This window comes from Onychomys torridus, chromosome 12 (genome assembly GCF_903995425.1).
Source record: "Onychomys torridus chromosome 12, mOncTor1.1, whole genome shotgun sequence".
Taxonomy (NCBI): domain Eukaryota; kingdom Metazoa; phylum Chordata; class Mammalia; order Rodentia; family Cricetidae; genus Onychomys; species Onychomys torridus.
This window is the reverse complement of record NC_050454.1, coordinates 39,900,114-39,923,160: the sequence shown is the minus strand read 5'-3', so window position 1 is coordinate 39,923,160 and position 23,047 is coordinate 39,900,114.

Sequence of the window (23,047 nt, the reverse complement as noted above, 5' to 3'; positions counted from 1 at the left end):
AACATTTATGAAGTGAGTTATTTATTTGTCTTTTATATATCAAATCTAAGACCAGAGGATATTTGTCATTAACTATTCTCCTATATCTCAGACCTAAGTCCAGAGGACTTTTGTCATTATTAACTCTTCAAGTTTTTCCACATAAAATATCATCTGACACCGGGCAGTGGTGGCACACGCCTATAATCCCAACACTCGGGAGGCAGAGGCATGTGGATCTCTGTGAGTTAGAGGCCAGCCTGGTTTACAAAGGGAGTTCCAGTACATCCTCCAAAGCTACAGAGAAACCCTGTCTCGAAAAACCAAAAAGGAAAAAAAAATATAGCATCTGACATGCAATAAGTGCTTAATGCATTATTATAAAATGAATAGAATTGCAATGAATTAGACAAAAAGTGTTTTCCAGAAATTAAATCAATATGTTGTCACTACAGACTGAAAAACACATAGACTTAAATAGATGGAATAGATGAATAATGAGCACAATTATGTCTTTAATTAAAAAAACAAAAATAATAATATTTCTATAATGTTTATATAGTTTACTAGTGAAGTATGCACTCATTTTTTTTTATTAACAAGATGAATTTGGTTAGCATTTAGAAAGTACTTACTTTCTGTCAAGCACATAAAATTGAACAAATTGAAAAACCAAGATTCAAAATGTAGTTTGAAGGAGTAATATGAAAACTATACTATACACTATAATATGTAATTTGTTCATGTTTGGGGAAGGAAGTGTGGATGAGGAAGAAGAGCAGAGAGTCTAGTGAAGAAGTCTTCAATGGAAGATTTTCAAGCCAAGCAAGAAAAGTAAAATGTCCTAGTTTCCATATTTAAAAAAGTTACCAGAGATTTATGAACTTAATTTTAAGGAACTTTATTGATTCAAAGTATTTAAAGTACAGTTCATCTTTAGTGATTGTAGCATTTCAATTCTGGTGAGACACATTTCAGAATCTCAGTAGGCACATAAGGACAGCGGCACTATTTGGTGTAAGTCTAGACAGAAGGGATGATAGATAAAGGTGATGTCTGTCTAACACTCACACAACCAATGACTGGCTCCTTTTCAGCTACTGTGGTCCTTATGATTTGTAACAGAAAAATCTTCTCACTAAGATGTTTTTTTCTTTTTATTTATTTATTTATTTATTTATTTATTTATTTTTTATTATTATATTTGTGTTTTAATTGTACACATCAGCCATGGGTTCCCCTGTCCTCCCGCCTCCCGCCCCCACCCCCACCTTCCCCCCAGGCCCTCCCCTCCATTCCCATCTCCTCCAGGGCCAAGACTCCCCTGGGGATTCATTTAAACCTGGTGGATTCAGTACAGGCACCTCCAGTCCCCTCCTTCCAGACTGAGCGAAGTGTCCTTATGTAAGCCCAAGGTTCCAAACAGCAAGCTCATGCACTAAGGACAGGTCCTGGTCCCACAGCCTGCATGTCTCCCAAACAGTTCAAGCTATTCAATTGTCTCACTTATCCAGAGGGCCTGATCCAGCTAGGGGCTCCACAGCCTTTGGTTCAAAATTCATGCCTGGTGTCATACCCAGAGAGGCCCGCACCTGGGTCACAGTCCGGGGCACCAGCAAAAATGTTTTTTTCAAGTATCAATAAAAGGAAAAAAGGAAAAACAAATAAATGGACAAAATGAAGTAACCAAATATTCAAGAAAATGCAAAACTGTTGTTATATCTCCACAAAATTTGTAAATTAAAACTGTTTGTGAGTTAAATATAAAGAAATTTACCCAAGATAGATACATTATAAAAATATTAATCTATGTGTGTATATGCAGGAGAAAGTTAGAGACAGAGAAATTTTAAAGAAGCGATTCTTACATAGTTGAGAGCACAAAATCTAGATCTCCAGGTTAGGTTGGCAGGCTGGGAAATCACCCCTAGTTCTGACATGGAGGATGTATTATAGAAAAACAATTGAATTCACTTCAGTAACTGGTTTAAAGTACAAAAAAAATATTCATATATGTACACTTCAGGACTCTGCTACATTACAGTGTCTATAATTCATTATCTTTTGATTCAAGTAGGTCGTTATGCACTATCAAAATAATAAAAAAAACCTTTCTATATATCACAAAAAGAATGAAATGTTTATTAAGTGTTTGATTTGATTTCATTACTTTAGATTCTTTTTTTTTTTTTTTTTTTTTTTCTTTTTTGGTTTTTAGAGACAGAGTTTCTCTGTGTAGCTTTGTGCCTTTCCTGGAACTCGCTTTGTAGACCAGGTTGGCCTGAACTCACAGAAATCTGCCTGCCTCTGCCTCCCAAGTGCTGGGATTGAAGGCGTGCGAAACGAATGCCCAGCTTCCAGATCCTTTAATTATGTTTATTTATGATATATTTTCAAAGTAGTTTATATTTACTCCATTTCTAAAAGAATAGAATTTGTCTTTTTTCCTAACAAAAATAAAAAATTTAGTCTACCAATCTTTCAATGAAACTACATTAAATTTCTCAAGAAAGCACTGTTAGAATTTATAGCCCATTAGGCAATTTTAAACTAGTTTTATTAACAGAACTGTAGGGATTTATTCTGTAAAATTATAACATGAACACAAAGCTGGTAATGATTAATTCCCTTTCTAAATTTGAACAGTATTAACAAATTGGTAGCTTGGGAAATGTATGTGCTAATGAAATCTGAAAACATTAGCAATACAAAGAACAGATTAGCAGTACATGTTTAAAACTCAAATTCAAAAGTAAAACATGTAACAATGGTGCTTTTCATTGAAATCATTAACCAAATTTAAATTTATGCCCAATTTATAGAAACAATGAAACAGTCCTTCATATTTTATTAACTATACCCTGGGATTAATTTAAGCACTTCTAGAAAAGGTATTAATATTTTAGGACTCTAGGGGATCATTTTATAAATTACTGTTTTAGCGCATTAAAGGGTACCTAAATCATTATAGTACAGAGTTGCCTCTTACATTAACCCTGACTTTTCAACTATTAAAGATAAATACAGCCTAGGGTATTTTCAGCTAGAGTTTCAAGGAATGAGCTAATAATTGGCAGTTTGATGGATCCCTGGGGGTCATGCAGACCTCTTTCCTCCAACAACTGGGAAGAGGTTTGTTTTAAAGTCTCCATGAATAAGATGAGAAACTTTTTCTTCACTGTTCCACATAGAAGTTTCTCACTCTATTTACTATTCTCTCCCCTGAGGCTTCTCTAGTGTGAATCTTCTGAAAGTACATTTTCTATGAAACAATAGCCTGATTTTCACACTTTTCTTTTTCTTTTCTTTAAATATATTTGTGTTTATTTCTGTATATGTGTCTGGGTGAACATTTGATACATGTATGTCAATTCCCATGATGTGCAGATAAATCAGCAAACAACCAGGAACTGGAATTAGAAGTCGTTCTGAACATTCTTATATGGGTTCTGGAAATCATACATGGGTACTCTTGATCAATGGGTGTTCTTAACACTGGTCCATCTCTGTAGCTCATTATATTTAAGTTTTCCCTAAGTCTTAAGTTATATTAAGCCACTTATACATTAATCAATTCAATATGCAAAATCATAATTCTTCAGTACATGGTTGTATATGAATTGAACATCTTAAAACCATGGAATAAAACAAGAGCAGCTTGGGCATCTCCATTTGTAAGAACTCGTTACACTTTCTAAATATACTTATTATTGTCTATTCAATGAGTATTCTTCCTAAATTTCCCTATGCTTTCAGAAGCATATAAAATATTTTAAGGCACATAAAGTGATTTTTATAGGCACACATGCCTTAGGCATATGTGATTGATTTTTTTCTGCATGTGAGTTTGTCCATACATAGTATACAATCACAGTATTTTATATTTACAAATTTTACATATATTTACATAATAAAATAATATCAATGTATCATTTTCAATTTTTGAACTAAAAATTCAGAATGATAAGCACATTTTATTTTTTTATCATTTTATAAATTAGCATTTGGATCAGCTGAAATATTTTTATTATATCTTAGGTAAACAGCAAGTATATCTCATATGACAAGAAATTTGGGTGCTATGAGTATTAAAGATTGGATAAAACTGGAAAACAATTTTTGCTTCACTTTTCTGTTGCCACTCACCTTCTTGTTCAAACAAAGTTTATAAGATAATTCAGTCACAATTGACACTTTCATCTCTGGGTAGTCTATTCACTGGTAGAAAATGACCAGTTGTATGTGGTCAGGATTGATATTGAATATGAGCTTCTTAAAACACTTGTCAGTTTCCCTCAGAAGTTACACTAGTATTACAACCCCACATTAAGTTAAAAAGATGCCTTTAACATTACTAATAAATGAAATATAACCCACTACCTATCTGCTGCTGTGTCTTAGGAAGAGCTCACTAGAACATATTCAATAACTAGGAGGAAGTTAGATTTTTGTAGTCAAGAAAGAGATTAATGAATGACTATTTTGCCATAACCTAAAAATGTTTAGTATTTTTTTTATTTTCTCTCATTTGTATTTCTAATGTTATAAATAATCACTGTGAAAATATGTTCCACTGCCAAAAGGTCAGCACACAAAACAGGCATAAAAATATTATATGGATTGGACTGGATATATATATATATATATATATATATATATATATATATATATATATGCAATAACAATTAGTAAAAAAAAAGCATGATTTTGATGGAGTGTAGAAAGAGATATATGGGAAGAATTAATGGAGGAAATAGAAAGGAGTTATATTATAATTAAAGTATAATCTCAAATAAAAATATGTAATTGTGAAGGTCCCCATATAAAAATTAAGAAATGTAAATATATATTAAAATTATGTATTATATACAAGTCTATATCAATATATATGTAAGTACATATTAACCAATTTGTTTTAAAATAGCCTCAAATTGATATAAAAAATAAATGTACATATATTAATTTTTAGCACTTTTAAAACAAATATTTACTTTATTTTAATGTGTTCTAGTAGAAAACAGAAATGGAAAGATTGATTTCATGACCATTATTTAAGCTAATATTTTATAGAAAAGTAGGAGATGCTGTTACTGATTGAGAAAGCAAAACCTCTGTGTATATATAGATTGTTAAATGTTATGCAATAAATGTTTTATATAATTATATCTACATGTACATCTTTATGAATTGAAGATAAATATTTGCATGCACATGTAAAGTATGCATTAGATACAAAGCATTTATGGAGAGTTAATTTGAGTAGAGTTATGGAATGAGAAATAGGTGAGATTCAGTGTCAGTTAACATTGAACTTTTCACTATTTTTGCAACAATAAAGATAAGTATATATTATCAAAACAACTCAATAATTATGCACTATTTGCTCATATTATAATGTAACTTCAAATATTAAAAGTAGCTTTAATAGTAGTATAAAAACAAAATAATATAATAGGTCCAATTTACACAATCATCAATGTACAAAGTCTTGTTTCGTTAAAATATAGTAGCTTGTGTTAATTTTTTTATTATACTTAACTTGGGATTTTCTAAAGCATGGGAAATTACTCCTATAAACTCGGTATATGAACTATCAGAGCACAGAGTGTCAGCTCCATCACCAACTTACATAAAGGACTCCATATCCTTCTACAGAAAATGCTTCTACCAAGACAGTCTCTTACTTTCACTTGAAGCAATAGATTTTGTTTCCAAAAAAAATGTTTGTATCCACCTTAATTTTTACTTTGACATCTCTCTGTTTACATTTGATCGCACAGTGAGTACATAATATCCTGAGTATTGTCATTACATTATCCTATTTATAACAAAAGGCTTACCCTTTGAATGCCATTCTCCAGTTCTTTAGGTGACATGTAGAACACAGGTGGAAAATGAAACAGAAGACAGAAAATAGAATGAATAATGAGGAAGTCGAATTTTAAACAAACATTACTCTGTGTTTATTGTAATTGCTGAAATCTAAAGCATTAATTTCTGGTAAAGAGGATGAGAAACAGTCAATTCCTTTCTAGTTGCTATGTAAACAGTGCAGTCTTGATGGTAGTTGAAAAGTTCCCTGTAAAACTAAGCATATTACCACAATCTAACTAATGTCTTTGATTCTTAGCTGCAGGATATCAAACAAAATGTGTATCTATGCACCTGAATATAGACCTGTTTATTTATTTAGTACTGGCACAACTTCATGAACAGTGATGCTCAAAGAATTTGAGGAAGATAAATAATTTGAAATCTGTTCCATGACTGTGTAATAGAGTAAATGATAGTAAACTAAAAAATAACAGAATTCTCAAAGAAGCAGCAGATTCAAACTGTAAGTGAAAATTTCTCAGAAATAACATTCCTGGCTGATGTTATATCTTCAATAGTAGCACCCAGAGGGTCTCTGTGAGTTTCAGGCCAGCCAAATACTCATACAAAATATCAGACTAGCCAAGGTACATAGTGAAACTCAGTCTCAAAAAATGGAGGAAAACCCCACAGAAATAGCAACTTACAAAATTTTTGTTAATTTATAAAATATCTCAAATAGTTGAAGCATGAATCATAATACACCTCATCTTAAAGTACACTGTAAAACTACTTCAATAAAAATTACTTGATACCAACAATAAGTAGGAGATTATATTAATGGAACAAAATGGAGAACAAGACAATAAACCGAGACTTCAGTTGTCTTATTTTTGGCACAGGATCAAGAACATAGAATGGGGGGAAATAATTCTCTTCGGTAAGTTGTGCTCAGAATATTTTACAACCTCAAGGAGAAAAATGAATCAATCATTTCATACCATATACAAATTTACTCCAAAATAGAGAAAGATTTAAATGTAACAGCCTCTATGGGTAAAAATTTCTAAAAGAAAACATATGAATGGATTTATTTAAAGAACAAATAACACAGAAATAATAAAAGAACCACAACTACTATACAGAAAGTATCTTATAACCTAACCATCTTTGAATCATTGCTCTCATTAAGAATATCTAATCATACATAAATACATTGAAGCATAAATGATTAATTTGTAAAGTGGAATGTTTTAAATAAAATTGGAAGACCAGTACTACCTGATCACCAACTGATTGCAATGAAAATACTGACAGAAAAATATATTAATGAGAAATATTATATTTGAGTACCAAGGCAATGTTGAATGAGTTGAACAAAACCCACTGAGATTTAAGGAGATAGTAACCTTTGTTGCATCATATCCATGCCAATTTGGGAAAATTATTAATGCAAGTACCCTGAAATTTAAAGTAATGCATGTGTGTATGCATGTGCATATGTATGTGTTTTGCATAAATAGACAGAAAAGGAGAAAAATATGTGTGTATTAATATATTATAAGTATACACATATTTGCACAGGATAGATACAGATGGAGAATAGAAACTTAAGCATTGATACCAAAGTAATGAATCTGATTAAGAAGAGATAATGTACACTAATTTCTAGAACCTTTCTGTCCCAAGACATTTGAAAATTCTTTGTCAAGATGGCTAAATTCATTTATGAAGCATAGACATTATTTAATGAATAATTAATTTTGGCCTCATTATAGCTGTAAGTTTTCTTGTGTCCTTCCTGGCCTGTGATAGGGACAAATCTCTCACCTACAGTCCCATAGACTTTTATAAAATAATCAGAGACTTAATATTATTTATAACTGCTTAGCCATTAGCTCTGGCTTATTACTATCTTTTACACTTAAATTAACCCATAATTCTTACCTATATTTAGCCACGTGGCTTGGTACCTTTTCTCAGTTCTGTTGTCATCTTACTTCCTCTGTCTATGGCTGGCGACTCCTGACTCTGTCCTTCTTCTTCCCAGAATTCTCCTGGTCTGCATGCTCACCTATACTTCCTGCCTGGCTGCTGGCCAATCAGCATTTTATTAACAACCAATCAGAGCAACACATATTCATAGCAAACAGAACAATATCCCACAGCACCTCACACTCAGTAGCATTGTCAACAATTTGGACTTGTTTATAATGGCTGATATACTGAAGGAAATTCCTACTATTGTTGCCTTTCTAAAGGAAAAGGAGATTCAATTATTTTAAAGCCAGTTGAAGAAACATGTCCTTTCAAAAATCACATAAAATTCTACCCAGAAAAAATAAATAAAATGTTTGTTAAGATATTTCTAAACAGTACAGAATAATACTTTTAAAAGATTTTTAAATAAAATTATAGTGTACCCACTAATTACAACACATAACTAACTATACAATAAGTATACATGTATATCACTAAAAAGGGCTAGTTGTCATCTCCTTTGATGCATCCTAGGATTTTACACAAATTAAGCAATTCCATTTTGGGATAAGGCAAACACATATTTCTCAAATTTACTTGTTTACCTATGGTTAAGACAATTGCATATATTAAATCATACTTGATAGCTGATCATCTCCAATAAATCCTTTTATTAAACAGATGGCTCGCCCAAGTAAATCTATGGTAGATCAGTGAAGGAACCTGGTTCATACATCCCTAGAATTTGGGATCACTCATAAATCATTTAGATAAGCAGCTTGGGCTTGACTTACTAACACTAATCATATCCATGATATTGCTTTAATTAATATGTCTCAGAATTTTGCAAATATCATATTCATAAGAAAATCACAGAAGTTACCTATCTGATTTTGTCTTTGCAAATTTATTTTTCATGAGTGCAAATAATTTTGAATAAAATAGAGTAAGGTAAAATTTAGTGATGTTCACTTAAACTATTTAGTCATGTGGTATAAAACAATGCTACGGGATTGCTATGATGATAAATAGAAATATGGAAGCGGTGCCATCAAATAAAGTGCTCAATAAAAAAAAATGCTCTTTGTACATGTTTCTTCTACTCCTGGTACAGGTTTACAAAATGTGCAATACAGTCTTTCTAATGTTCATCACATTGGGGAAAGTGAATTTATTATAAGAATAAGTCAGACTTAGCCATGGACAGGGCATTACTGGGATAGCATAGTTGAGCTTCAGTCAATGACAAACCTTCCTCACTGAAACTTACAAACTTACATTCAAGAAGATTTGTAAAGCTTAAAAAGACACATTAGGCAGGTAACTCAGAGCAGGATGGAAATACATACACAGAGTAGTGAGCATGAAAATGTGCTCTGGGAATAAGAAATACATGAATGTGATATGTATGAACATATTTATAGGTGTATATATGACTCTATGTATCTAGGACCATGTATATATATATACAAATAGAGAATAGAGATAACAGTGAGATTTTAAAGAGAGAATATAGAGGCATCATCAATTCTTTATTGCAATCAGTGCTCTTCATTCTGTCCAAAAGTTATTTTTATTTGTAATCCATAGAAAATATTAGTCTGTAATTTACACCACTGAATGTATGCTTTTCTCTGCTAGAGTTAACACAATATAATTTTTTAAAAAATTCAACAACTTTGCTTTTACCTATTGTAAATATGATATGAATGTGAATAGAATAATAATGGTAATTACAATTATTTTCCCCAGTACTGATATTTTTGTTTTCCTTTGAACAGAAACAATATCAACACATTTTAAAGGTCAAATAACTTTGTATAATATAGCTCATCCATATTAATGTATATAAACTGATATAATTTTCTATTGAATTTACTATATTTTACCGTCCTGGGAATAAGCTTTTAACATTTTGAGCACTGGCATTAATCTACTTAATATTCTGCTTTTCCTGTTTTTACATTTATAAAATAGTCTTTTCAGAGTCATCCAAGACCTCATTATATTCTTGATTTCTAAAAATGTATTAGTCTTAGACTGATATTTTAACATTAATTTTCTTTAAGAGAAACAGTGTGCTTGATTTTACCATATGTTAAAGATTTTGTGACTTGTATAATATGAAAAAACATTTTGCTTTCTCTTGATATGTTTGACCATAGCAGAATGTATGTTTTAGTTTAAAGTGAGGTCATTGCTTTTGTGTTTATTCCTATGATTTACTGAAGAATTATTGTTATATTGTAAGTAATCAACATGACAATTATCCCTGTTTAAATATTGATTGCTTCTTTATACTGTATAACCTAAATATCTTGTAATAAAGTGTTTACTAGAAACTTAATTTAGCTCTGTGATAAAAAGGAACACAAGTAAGTGTGTGTTTCATGAATATATTTGTAACAAATATGGTAAAGCGATAAGAATTATTCCAAGGTGTGGCAAGAATGTTCCTCTGAATTATGATAGGCTAACTACAGACACACTAGCTTTATACTTCTGTTGCTGGGATAAAATGCCCTAACAAATGAAACCTATGGTAGGAAGGGCTTACTGTTGCTTCCTGTTTGAGGGCACAGCTCAGCATCATAGAGAAATCATAATACCTTAAACTAGAATCAGCTGATCACATTATATTCACATTATGGAAGAAAGAGCAATGATATTGCTCAGTTTATGCCATCTCTTTTATGCAATCAGTGCCAAAGCCCAGAAAATGGTTCTGCACACTTCCATGTCACTTCACCTCATTAAGTTAATCCCTTGAGAGATGTCCAGATGCTAACCTAACATAAATATTCCATCATAGGTGTGCCTAGAGGGTGGAGTGCCAGATTATCCCCATGGAATTGATAATTAACTACAACTTTTACAAAGTATTAGAAGACAGTGACTGGATTTTAAAATGAAAATGAACATGGCTACCCTAAGTGGTTCTCTCCCTCTCTCTCTGTCTCTCTCTCTCTCTTACATTAAAATGTGTTTATTTTATCAGGAAAGACAGTTTCATGAACTACCCACTCCAAAGACTGAATTGAGAATGCATGAGAAATTCGTGCAGACAGATTGAAACCATCAGAGAAGCAACAGGAATAAGAAGACTCCAATAACAAATCTTTATGGACTATGTCTAAACAAGCTTGTCTGTGTATTTTTCTGAATTATCATCATTAGCTTAGACGTGTTAGGAAAAAAGTTCTTTTACTTCCAAAATTGCTTTTTCCATAGAGCGAAGCTCCTTAACTGATACCTGTCAATGGAATATTTCTTGGTTACTAATCATATTTATGAATGTGAATTAAACAGACTACCTTGTATAAATCTCAAAACAACTTAATTATGATATACAATGATTTCTACTCATGATTAATTACATATATCCACCACTGTCAAACAATGGTCAAATAGAACATCAATTCATACAAATTTGTTTATAATTAATTATTAAATTGAGACATATTTTGTTTTGCATAAATGATATTGTTTCGCATAAGTTAATTTTAAAACTTTCTATAGCAACATAACTATAATTCACCAGATTATAATATTGCATATGAAGTCATTATACCACAGCACATATTAGTTAATTTTATGCAGACAGATACCTTACTAACTTCTAAATTTTGAAGTCCTCCCTCTTGAAATGGTCTGTCACTAAGTTTTTCTCATGTTTTGTTTTCCAGCCTAGATAAAGGTCCATGATTTTAGTAAAAAGTGAAAAATTATCTCAAATATGTATAGGAATTAGGTGGAATGGGAGCAAGAGAGAAATCGTTTATGTTTTGGAAGTTAGTTCTGTCATTCTGCTGCTTACTGCACACTTAAATATATGCACCCCAGTTGTCGAGAATTAATTGCTTGCCCCTAAGTGCCAAGTCTTTGCTCCATGAAAGTAATTTATTGCAAACCGGTGATATCTCTATAATTCATCCTTCTGGGTGGAAAATCCTCAGCTTAGTATTCTCTTGTGTTTAAAGACTACTCTGTATGATATACGTTTGTTTAGAGTCTGATGCTAATCCTCATGTCATTTATTATAATTTTGACATTTAAGCTGGAATTTTCAATGATCTAATTCACTATTAAAATGTTTTCTTGTGGATGTATAACTTTTATAATATTCTAAACCCAGAATTTAGAATAAATTTATTCTAAGATGGCTCAACATTTTCCCAAATTAATGACAAATTGATGATGCATGGTTGATATTGCAATTTCCTTCTCATACAAATTTGAAAGCCTACCCTGTACTTTCTCTGTCTTGTTCTATTGTTAAATCCTTGTGTATTTTTCTTCCACTACATGACCTGCCCCTATCCTTGAACTTGTTGGTGAGCTATTTCCTTTTTGGAGAAGTTTTATGGCACAATCTGATCAGCCCTCCTATATTTCCTTTATTTTCTTTTCCTACTGTCAACACTGCAGCCCAAACTGCAAATTATGAGTAGATTAGCTTTCATCTTGCCTCGGGCCTTTCACAGTTCTTGGAAAGCCAGCTCAGCTAGCACTTCTGAGATTGCACTTCAAGCGACTTCTCTGGTGAGTTTTACTTTGATGTCATTCTCATAATGGGAGGTCTTGAATGCAGAGCATAGTCATTTCACACATTATAGCTTTCCACGATATATAATTATTGCATTCTAAAAATATTCCAAGTGCATTTTCATCAGATAATAAAATGATTCAGTGTAAAAAAGAAACCAACAAAAACAATATTTTAGCTTTACATCAGATATTCTCAGTCTTATTGTGTATAAGAATTATATAAGACTAGAATCTTATTAAAATATCTCTTTTCAAAGGTAAATATGCTGTTTTTATGGATACAATACATAAGAAAAAATAAATTTTAACAGAATTCTAAAGAATATTTTGCTGCATAAACTCTGAGATTGTCAGCCATGCAGTCATCATAGTTTATTGAAAGACCCCATGTGGAATATATCATTTTCTCTAAATCATAAAGGCAGTATTTTGTTTACTTATTCACTTATTTAGTGGGGATTGTGCACATATTCTATGGCTTATATATGTACATCAAAGGACAACTCCAAGGAGTTGATTCTCTAATTCTATCATGTGGACTACGGAGACTGAACTCAGGTCATCAGTCCTGGCTCCCTGAGCCATCTTCCTGACTTCCATAATTTTTACTTTAACAATTGTTCTGATGTTTGTCTTATAAGATGTCTAGGAAGGGTTTTTTGTTTGTTTGTTTGATTGATTGTTTTTGTATTCAGAAAATAAAATGCATCTACACCAAGGAATGGTAGATTTCATTATTCTTTTATAAATGATTACCAAAAAAAATGTTATTAGTATCTGCTTAATTCTTGCAAAATGGAAAATGTACTGTTTGTAGAGTATGTTCTGAATACACTATCATAGTGACCTATGTCTAAGCTAGCAAGGCACTGAGTGCATGTCACAGAAAAGGATCCTATGAAGGCCAGGATGAAAAAACATAACTCAATGCAATAAGAAGACAAGCAAGAAAATGTTTCCAAAATTGCTTCATATGTTTACTAGCTCAAAATTATTTTGCAAGTAGTTTCACTATACCCCTGCCTTATTTCTTCAAATCATTAATACTAATATTTATCAAATTTGGTATGTAGAAATGGATGAGTTAGTTGAAGAGGGCTTGTTATGCAATCATGGTGTTCTGAGTTCCATCCTCAGCAACCACATAAACATACAATAATATGCTTAAGATTTTGAACATTTTAATAGAAAGCTAGATAAGTCAGCTTTATTTTGGCTGAATAATAACGAATAATAATGTATTTGACTCCTGTAATATAATGCTATATGTTATGTATATATGTATATATTTATATAAATTTCTACCAAGAAGTCATACAACATGAATAGATTTAAATATATATATATATATATATATATATATATATAATTATTTTCTGTTAAATATTTCATTATAATCATTTATATTAATTCTAGGTAATCAGGCTTATTTTACTTAATGGATAAAGTAAGGGCTTCATTCATAAGGAAGGAAAATTATCTCCCTTAGTATCCAGTGCTAATATCTAACATTGATATTATTTCTCATTTATAAATAAGAAAAACAAGAAGATGCAATAAATCTCATTAATCTTACAAATAGCAACGATGAAACAAATACCTCTCAGATTACAGAAAAATCCATAATTGTTACCAGTGATCTAAACATATTTCACACCCAGGACCCAGGTCTTTGCTCATGTCTGGTGTACTGTTCTGTCATCGTATTCAGGTACTTGCTCCTGAGTTACAGAACAAGTGTGGCGATTTATTGGTTGTTGAAAACCAGCTTCCCTCCTGACACGTGCACAGTGAAGTGTGGTAAACTGTAATATTTCTGTGTTTCTTAGTGCACAGAAAATTCAGAGACACTTCTGTGAAAAAAGAGCAACTCCAACCCTATGCTCACCTCAATGCCCATATCCATGAAGCTATTAGCCCACAGGTAAGAACAGAACTCCTTAGGTGGATGTACATGGGGCTTATGTATTTCAACTGTTAAAATGCTTAGGATTACCAGATCATAGCATCAAGAAAGTAATGCCATCATCCTGTGGCTCAGGGATGACTCACTGAAAGAACTTTTCTTTGTTGTTGTTGTTGTTTTGTTTCTTTGTTTTTATTTTTTTTTTTTAACTATAAAGGTGGAAGAGGGGAATCTGTGATTGGTATGTAAAATGAATAAAGTATTTCTTAATAAAATATATAAAGGCTTTCAGCAAAGCTTTTGTTTCTCTCTTGGATGCATTTAGTTTTCTGTAGGCACTTCACAGAAATGAATGCTCAGAAGGTTTCTGATTTGCCCTTTCCTTCTTTGCTCACTTCTATGTCTGTGTTCTGGTTTGACACGTTTGTACAACATTTTTTTTTTCTCAGAAAGGAGGGTATTTTAAATTAACATTCACTGTGAACTTTAACACAGTTTTATTTTCAGCATGTATTTTGTCCAGTTTTATAGATGCCATGCTTGTTGGTGGTCAAATTTGTATATTAAAATACGTCTTCATTTATGAGAAACATTTCCTCGTTTTAGCTTCCTTTATAACTCTTCCCGCTCACATCAATCTGTTCAAGCTTCTCCTACGTTCTTTTCAAATAATTCTCTCTCTCTCTCTGATTCCTATTTAGCCCCCAACACGATCTCTATGTACAACGGAATAACCAAGTTTTCTTTATCTTTCTTTCCTTTATCAAGTCCAAAGCATTATTCTGAATATTGTCTCCCAGAAATATGATATTTCTTGATCCTATCTTTACTTCTTTAAAGTTCTGCCTTATTGTCTTTTGATATTACCAATAACCATGTAACAAGTTAAACAATTTCTGAAACTGACTACTTTCTAACTATTTTGAGCTTTCCTTCACAATATCTAGAAAAAATCTCATTCATTATTCAGGGTAGAATCAAATCTCAAGTCTCATTTATTAATTTTTCTCTTCTGCATGACAAAGCAGAATAAAACTGTGCTCCTGTGCTATAGGAGGTACATATCAACAATTCATTGCTTATTTATACATTGATATTCCATGTTAGCATGAGCACCTCTTGAAGGCAATTCTATTCTCCTAAACATTCCTATGTGTGCTGCGATTGTTTGTTTGAGAAATAATCACAATAGACTTTGTAATTGAACACTTGCTTCCCAGTTGTTGAGAGTTTGTGGAAGTTTTGGATCCTTTAAGAGTAAGGGCTGGAGAAATGACTCGGCCATTAAAGGCTAGGCTCACAATCAAAAATATAAGAGTTGGAGCCTTGCTGGGGGAAATTCTTCACTGAGGGTGGGCTTTGAGCATTTATAGTCTGGCTGAACTTCCTGGTCATTCTCTCTGCTTCTTCTGTGCTGATGAGCCGGGCAATTCTGTGAGTATAGCAGAATGCCATTGGGAGTCATTTTATTACCATATTCTTTTAGTAAAACAGTAGTATTTAGTTTTACCATAGGTCCCTTGGATATATAGTCTTAAGTTCTGTGTCACCCAAGAACTGTCAGCTGTAGATTCCCTTTCATAGTGTGGTCCTTAAATCAAATCAGAGAAGAGTTAGCTATTTCCACAAGCTTTGAGTCATCATTGCAGTGGCATATCTTGCAGGCAGGACATCATAGTAGATTAAAGGGTTTGTGGCTGGGTTGGTGAAAGAAAAACAGAAATAAAAGGTCATGATGCCCCTAGGTACGGTGGAGGAAAAGGTTCATTGTAGAGAAGAGAGAGAGCATAGTCAGAGGCAGAGACATCTGGAAGAGTCCACAGTGTATGTACATGACTGGCAGGCTGGACTGGGGTTGTGAGGAAAGAGAGTGGTAGTCCTAGATGCTATAGGAATATAGCTGATAAATCCAACCTCTACTTCAGTTCTTGTGTCCAGGTTCCTGCTTTTAGTTTCGACCCTGATTTCTATGGTGATAGACTGTAATGTGGAAGTAGAAGCAACATAAACCCTCTCCTCGCCGTGCTGTTTCGCTCATGGTATTTTATTGTGACAACAGAAACCCTAAGACATTCCCTTAAGTTGCTTTTGTCAGTGTGTTTGATAACCATTAATGAAAGGTAACTAATAAAAAAAAAAGAAACAAAAAAAAAAAAGACAAGTAACTAATGCATGTGTGTTACACGTGTTTGCTTCACAGATCAACATGACAGCAAGTTGCTTTGTGCTTTACTGTTCAAGAATCATAGGCCAGGTAGCCAAAGTCATCTAATTTGGCATACTGGGTGTAAGAATTTCCTAGATTTGGCTGAAAGAAAATAACAAAAACAAACAAACAAACAAACAAAAACAAAAGGAAGGTTTCTGCAAATCAAAGTAACATTTAATCAACAGCTTATTTACTATTTAAATATATATTGAATACTATATGCAACAGGTTAGACTACAAACTCCTCTGACAAAGGAAGGCGACCAAAGACAGAGTAGGCGTAGAATTTCCTTGGCAAGGGTAGGAAAGTACAGCAGTTGGTAGAGTAGATTTTTAGCATGCTAAAGACAGTGTGCTTGATTCTTTACATTGAACAAACTGGTTATGGCAATGTCATATGGTAAAATCAGTATTTGGGTAATGGAGTCAGGATCAGATTTTGAAGGTAGCCCTCTGAGATACAGAGAGAATGTAGCTAGCCTACTGAAAAGTAACAAAACTACAACCAAAATCAAGCATTCTTGAGAAATAATGAGTGAAAATAGAACTTCTGCTCTGGTGTAAGACTGCATACCTATACTGGTGCCAGGAAAAAGGCAGAGATGGAATAATTGCAAGTTTGAGGCACAATTTTGAGGCACAAATGCCTTATATAATGAGTTGACAGACAGTCTGTGTTACAGAGTGAGTCCATGGTGCATTCTTTAACACAAACAAATTATAAATTCTGATATCATATACTATATCTACATTTAGTACAAATTAGATAAAAGGCCCTCAGACAACTACAATACCAATTTCTCATACTTCAACATGATGGATTAAGAAACTTAAAATCATTGGCATCTTGTGTTTTTATATATTGTCCTTATATTATGCTCATTAATACATAAAATTTATCTACACATTTCACTAAGAAAAATTAAGATAAATATCAAAGTGCATATCTAATCAAAATTCTCCAGCACAAAGCTGATAAATCATAATTACCTGAGTTTGTGTAAATAGGCTATGCTTCTGTTAAATGAAGTTTTCAATGTTGTAAGAAATAGAGGATTAGGAAATTATATCAGGCCATTGATCTTATTTCAAATACTTCCAGAAGAAAATAAAGTTATACCAGACATAACTAGGCACAAAAATTTCATCTTCAATTATTTTAATTCAATTTTGAAAGAATGAAAATTAAAAATCTCATAAAACAATTTGTTAAGAAAAGTATTTTTTGCCTTAAAATTACTCTTTTGAAGGTAGAACAAGGAATAAGAGACCATGATAAATGAAGATCACATGAGAATACAAAGAAGCAAAGTGCTAGATATGTCCCCAGAAATCCACAAAGATACCTCCACTGTAGACAATGGCAATGGTCAAGAGAAAGCCCGAACTGACCTAGTCTGATGATCAGATGGCCAAACACCCTAACTATCATGCTAGAACTCTCATCCAATGACTGACAGAATCGGATGCAGAGATCTGTGGCCAGGCCCCAGGTGGAGCTCCAGGAGGGATTATATGAATGACAATTGTTGAGACCAACATTGGAAAAAGCACAGGGACAAATAGCCAAACTAATGGAAACACATGAACTATGAACCAATAGCTGAGGAGACCCCAACTGGATCAGGCACTCTGGATAAGTGAGACAGTTGTTCAGCTTGAACTGTTTGGGAGGCCCCCAGGCAGTGGGGCTTGAGCTTAGTGCATCAGCTGGCTGTTTGGAACCTGGGGCTTATGCAGGAACACTTTGCTCAGCCTGGAAGGAGGGTACTGGACCTGCCTGGACTGAATCTACCAGGTTGAGCTGAATCCCCAGGGGAGTCTTTGCCCTGGAAGAGATGGGAATGGGGGATGGGCTGGTGGAAATGCGGGGAGGGGGAGGGTGGAGAACAGGGGAATCCATGGCTGATATGTAAAATTAAATTTAAAATATAAAATAAAAATTTACTCTCTTGAAATGTTTAAGAATATGATGATAAAATCTTTAGTGTACTAAAAAATGGAAGCAAACTAAATGGCCACCAGTCCAGGACCATTAGTGAAAATAAGGGTAGGCAATGGAAAAGTATTTTCCATAACAATGGAAAAGAATAATACATTCCATGTATTTTGTTTGGAAAACACAAGAGATATTTTCATTTTCTAATATCTTCTTCAATTTCTTTCTTCAAGGCCTTAAAGTTCTTGTCATACAGGTCCTTCACTTGTGTAGTTAGCCTTATCCCAAGGTATTTTATATTATTTGTGGCTATTATAAAGGGTGATGTTTCTCTGATTTTTTTCTCAGCCCTTTTAACATTTGAATATAGTAGGGTTACGATTTTTTGAGTTGATCTTGTATCCTGCCACATTACTGAAGGAGTTTATCAGCTGTGGGAGTTCCATGGTAGAATGTTTGGTATCACTTATGTACACTATCATATCATCTGCAAATAGTGAATGTTTGACTTCTTCCTTTCCAATTTCTATCCCTTTGATCTCTTTTGCATTGTAAAGTGGTATTGGCTACCTCTCAAATGCAGAATCTAGCAAAAAATGTATGTGTATATACATAAACAAATGCCCATATGGGTACAGTATAATGTAAGGAAAGAGAACAATGAAAGCCAATCTTTCCAGGATAAGGGAGGACTGAACCCTGGCAATAGATACACGTTGTGAAAGGGGATATAAAGCTAACTGCTTTTCTAGTTCTAATTTTGTTGAGGATTTTGGTTTTGCTTTGTTTTTAGTAGTGGATAAGTAAATAAAATATATTCAATACTGAAAGTGTACAATCTAGTGCGAAGCCCCACAGATTTCATTCTAAATGCGAATTCTCGCTGTATAGAAGTTCATTAAACTGTATAGACTTTGTCACTGGTTAATTTTGGTGCATGATGTTTTTAAACATTTTCAGGGTGTTTTTAAAATAAAGTTATTTAATTTTTTTTTAAAAAAAGGACAGAAAAGAATAAGAAATGTATTTAAAATCTTTCAGTGTGGATAATTTGAAATCGACACTCACTAATAAAATGTGGACTTGTATATTCACATGAGACAGAGGACTCCTATTTACTCTATGCACTCAACAGAATTCTACCATTTTTATTTATCTTTATTTAGCATAAGTGCAATTTAGATGCAAAGTACAAATATTTTCCTCATTAAAACTCGAAAACAACCTAGACAGAATTTCAACCTTATTATTTCAGTATCAGCATAATGAGAGGCTTCTGAGAACTGGAGTTTTGTGTTATTAAGATTACCCTCAACACCAAAGATCAACATCCTCCAACATGTCATGTTTCTCTTTTAACTATTCCTCTGCAGGTAACTTTAACAATGTAACATGCTGAGGCCTTTGTCACTACATTTCTTATTGAGAGTCACATTTCAGTGAACTGTCTGTAACTTAACCTGTTCCTCCAACCTCATCTTTTCCATTCCTTCTCATTTACTTTCAGCTGTCACACAGAGCTTATTGCTGTTCCTCAACAATGCTAATCACATTGTCACCTCAGAGATTGTTTGATAATACACTCATAGGTACTGCTTATTTCAAACATATTTTAGCACAACAGTAACTCTGTGCAAGACATATACATACACACACACATACACACAAAGAGAGAGAGAGAGAGAATTAAGTATCTCTTCACTATATCTGAAATTGAAACACTGAAAATATCTAAATACTTTTCAGGAGAGAAATCAGCAAAAGTAAAACATATCATATATATATATACTGTTAATAGGGTCAGAAGAAAAAAATAATGGCAACCATTTCGATTTCTTTAGAATTCACAAAAGCTTGCCCTACCTTTCCATTTCTCCATCCCTCTCTCTCTGTCCTCTCTCACAGCTATCATATTTATCATAGATCCCTTCTTACAGCTAAAACCATAAGTGAGGAAAATGCCCATGAAAATCAGCATCCAGGCTCTGGATGATAAAAATATTTGCATGAGAAAGGCTCATGTTATGGCATGGCTGAAAAGATAAGCAGGGATATGCATCCTACCAAAATGATGCATCCCACAAAAAGCTTGCATGTTATGTCTAGGAATCAAATGAATACAATTATACATTTATTGTACTGGCTCTAAATTTAAAAGTGAAACTGGGTCACAAAATTTACTTAAATATGAGAAATTTTTGATTATTTTCTCATGTTGACAATGTTTGAGGGCAAATACTTGTGATCAATCACAAACATTCCTGATTCTAAATAATAGATCTTTATGTCCAGACAGTGTTCCAGCTTCAACATCATGACCACATGAATAATGTTGGACTATTTTTGTAACAATAACATTTTCAAGCCACATCAAATATGCCAAAATGTCTGTTTCTGTATAAATAATATCTGCTCTTACTGATATATGAATATAACTAAACACATTGTTTATAACTAAACACATTTGGTTTCAAAACGTCTGAATCAAGTTAGGCAGCCTATCTTTTGGCAGTGATTGTGATTACATACATATCTATATCTATATATACACACAAATATGTATATATGTATATAAGTTTGCCAGAATTTCTAGATACCAGCATTATTGAAGAAATTATGTCCTACTGTGAACAGAGAAAACCATCACTGGGAATGACACTTAGCTGTAAGAAAACAAGAATGAAAGTAATAGAGGAAAACAACACTGAGTAGCTACTCCATAATGTATGCTTATTGTTCCAGATATTGAGTTCCGTTTTTCTCAATCACTTCCTCATAATATCAAAAAACAAAAAACAAAAAAAAAAAAAACAAACAAACAAAAAAAAAAAAACTGGTACCGGGAGTAAGATTTTTTTCCTTCAACTCCATAGACAAGAAAATAGCCAATTAGAGAAATCTGACCATTAAACTAGAAATAAAGAAGATTAAATCATATAATCCTTCATTCCTAAGACATAATACTGTGTTATTTCCAAAATATTAGTCAGTAATGACAACTGAGAGAATTTAAACTACTCAAAAAAAAAAAAAATCTAAAGAAACATCAACAAACAAGTTTTGTACAGGAAACAGGGAAACCAATATCTAAATTAGGAAATAAAGCATATGCAGTGTGTGTTTGTGTGTGTGTGTGTGTGTGTGTCTGTGTGTGTGTATGTGTGGTGTGTAGACAAACTTGCATGCCCTATCTTCATCTGTCTGTCTCTATTTACATATGCAGATATATGTATGTATCAGATTTATATAGACACATATACATATGTCTGTTTCCTTCATTCCTTGCCCTTGTGGAACAAAACTATATTAATTTCCTGGTATAATACATCTGGATCTTAAGTCTGTTCTACAACTCAACAGTTTTTAACATCATTTTTTGTCATTTTTTTTTAAATGTAAGTTATTTATTGACTCTTTGGGATTTTGCCATCATGCATCCCAACTCTGCTCACATCCAGGTCCCCCTATATCCTCCCTCATCCCTGCCATGCTCCCTACATACAGAAACAAATTTTAAAAAAGCAAGCAAGGGAACAAAAACAAAAGCATGAACAAAAACAAAACAAAAACACCCCAAAACCAAATCAAAACACAAACCACAACCACAGAAAATTCCCTTTGCTTCTCCTTCTTTACTGCTTCTCCAACATCTCTTCATTTGTCCTGCTGGCACTGGAGACTTCAGTGTGACATATAGTCCCTTCAGTTTTACTGGCAAATGTTTATTGCAATGAATCACTGGTCTGGTTCCAGGCCTCCGGTTTCTGGTTCACCATCATAACTAGATTCTCACCAGAACTCCTCTGGCTTTTCCTGTGGCTGTCATGAGTCCTGGAAATCTTGTAGGTATCATTCCACAAGACCAGTCCCTTCATCTACTCCAGCAGGTCCTAGATGGGGTACATGCTAAGGTGGGTCAACCAAAGACCTGGCTGTAGGCCTGGTTGGCAGCCAAGCTGGTTATTGTGGGCCCCTGGAGCAACTGACCTCACACCTACATGCATGCCCTCAGGGTAGGTTCACCATGGCTTAAGGTGGAGGGTGGGAGCCATCTCTTCAGCAAGCAGGGGCCAGCTCTCTTGCAGTAGTGCCCAGCAAGAGAGGCAAGGGCAGCTTTCCCTGGGCCAGTGAAGGAGGTAGTCGACTCAGCATGACTTTTGATTTCATTTACATGGTACCTAAGTCCTCGTTAGGTAATGTAGGCCACAGACATCCACACAGACCTCAGCTATGGATGGACCATGGATCCAGACATGGTTCTGAAAGACCCCCCGGCACCCCTATAGTAATGCTATGTTGCAGGCTTATAAGAAGACCAAAAGACCAGTTTCTAGGAAATAGAATGAGCCCCACGCAGCCCAATAGCCGATGAAGAAATGGTTGCTCAACCCTATGATTAATACTGATTGTTCTCAGCCAAACCATCCGTCAATGCCCTGTTGTGCAAACCCCTAAGAGTCATAGAAATTCCCCAGCTTGTGAGGACACGTAGGGGAACAAAAGAATTCAGCTAGAAGGCAAAAGCGTAGAGATAAGCAGGATGTCAGGGGCAGACTGCCTGGTGTCAGTGCGGGAGGGCCATATCAGCTGGAATTCTAGATAGGGGTTGAGTCAACACACATATCTGGTTACCAAGGGAAAAACCCACACACCGCCCTGAGCCTGAATTCAC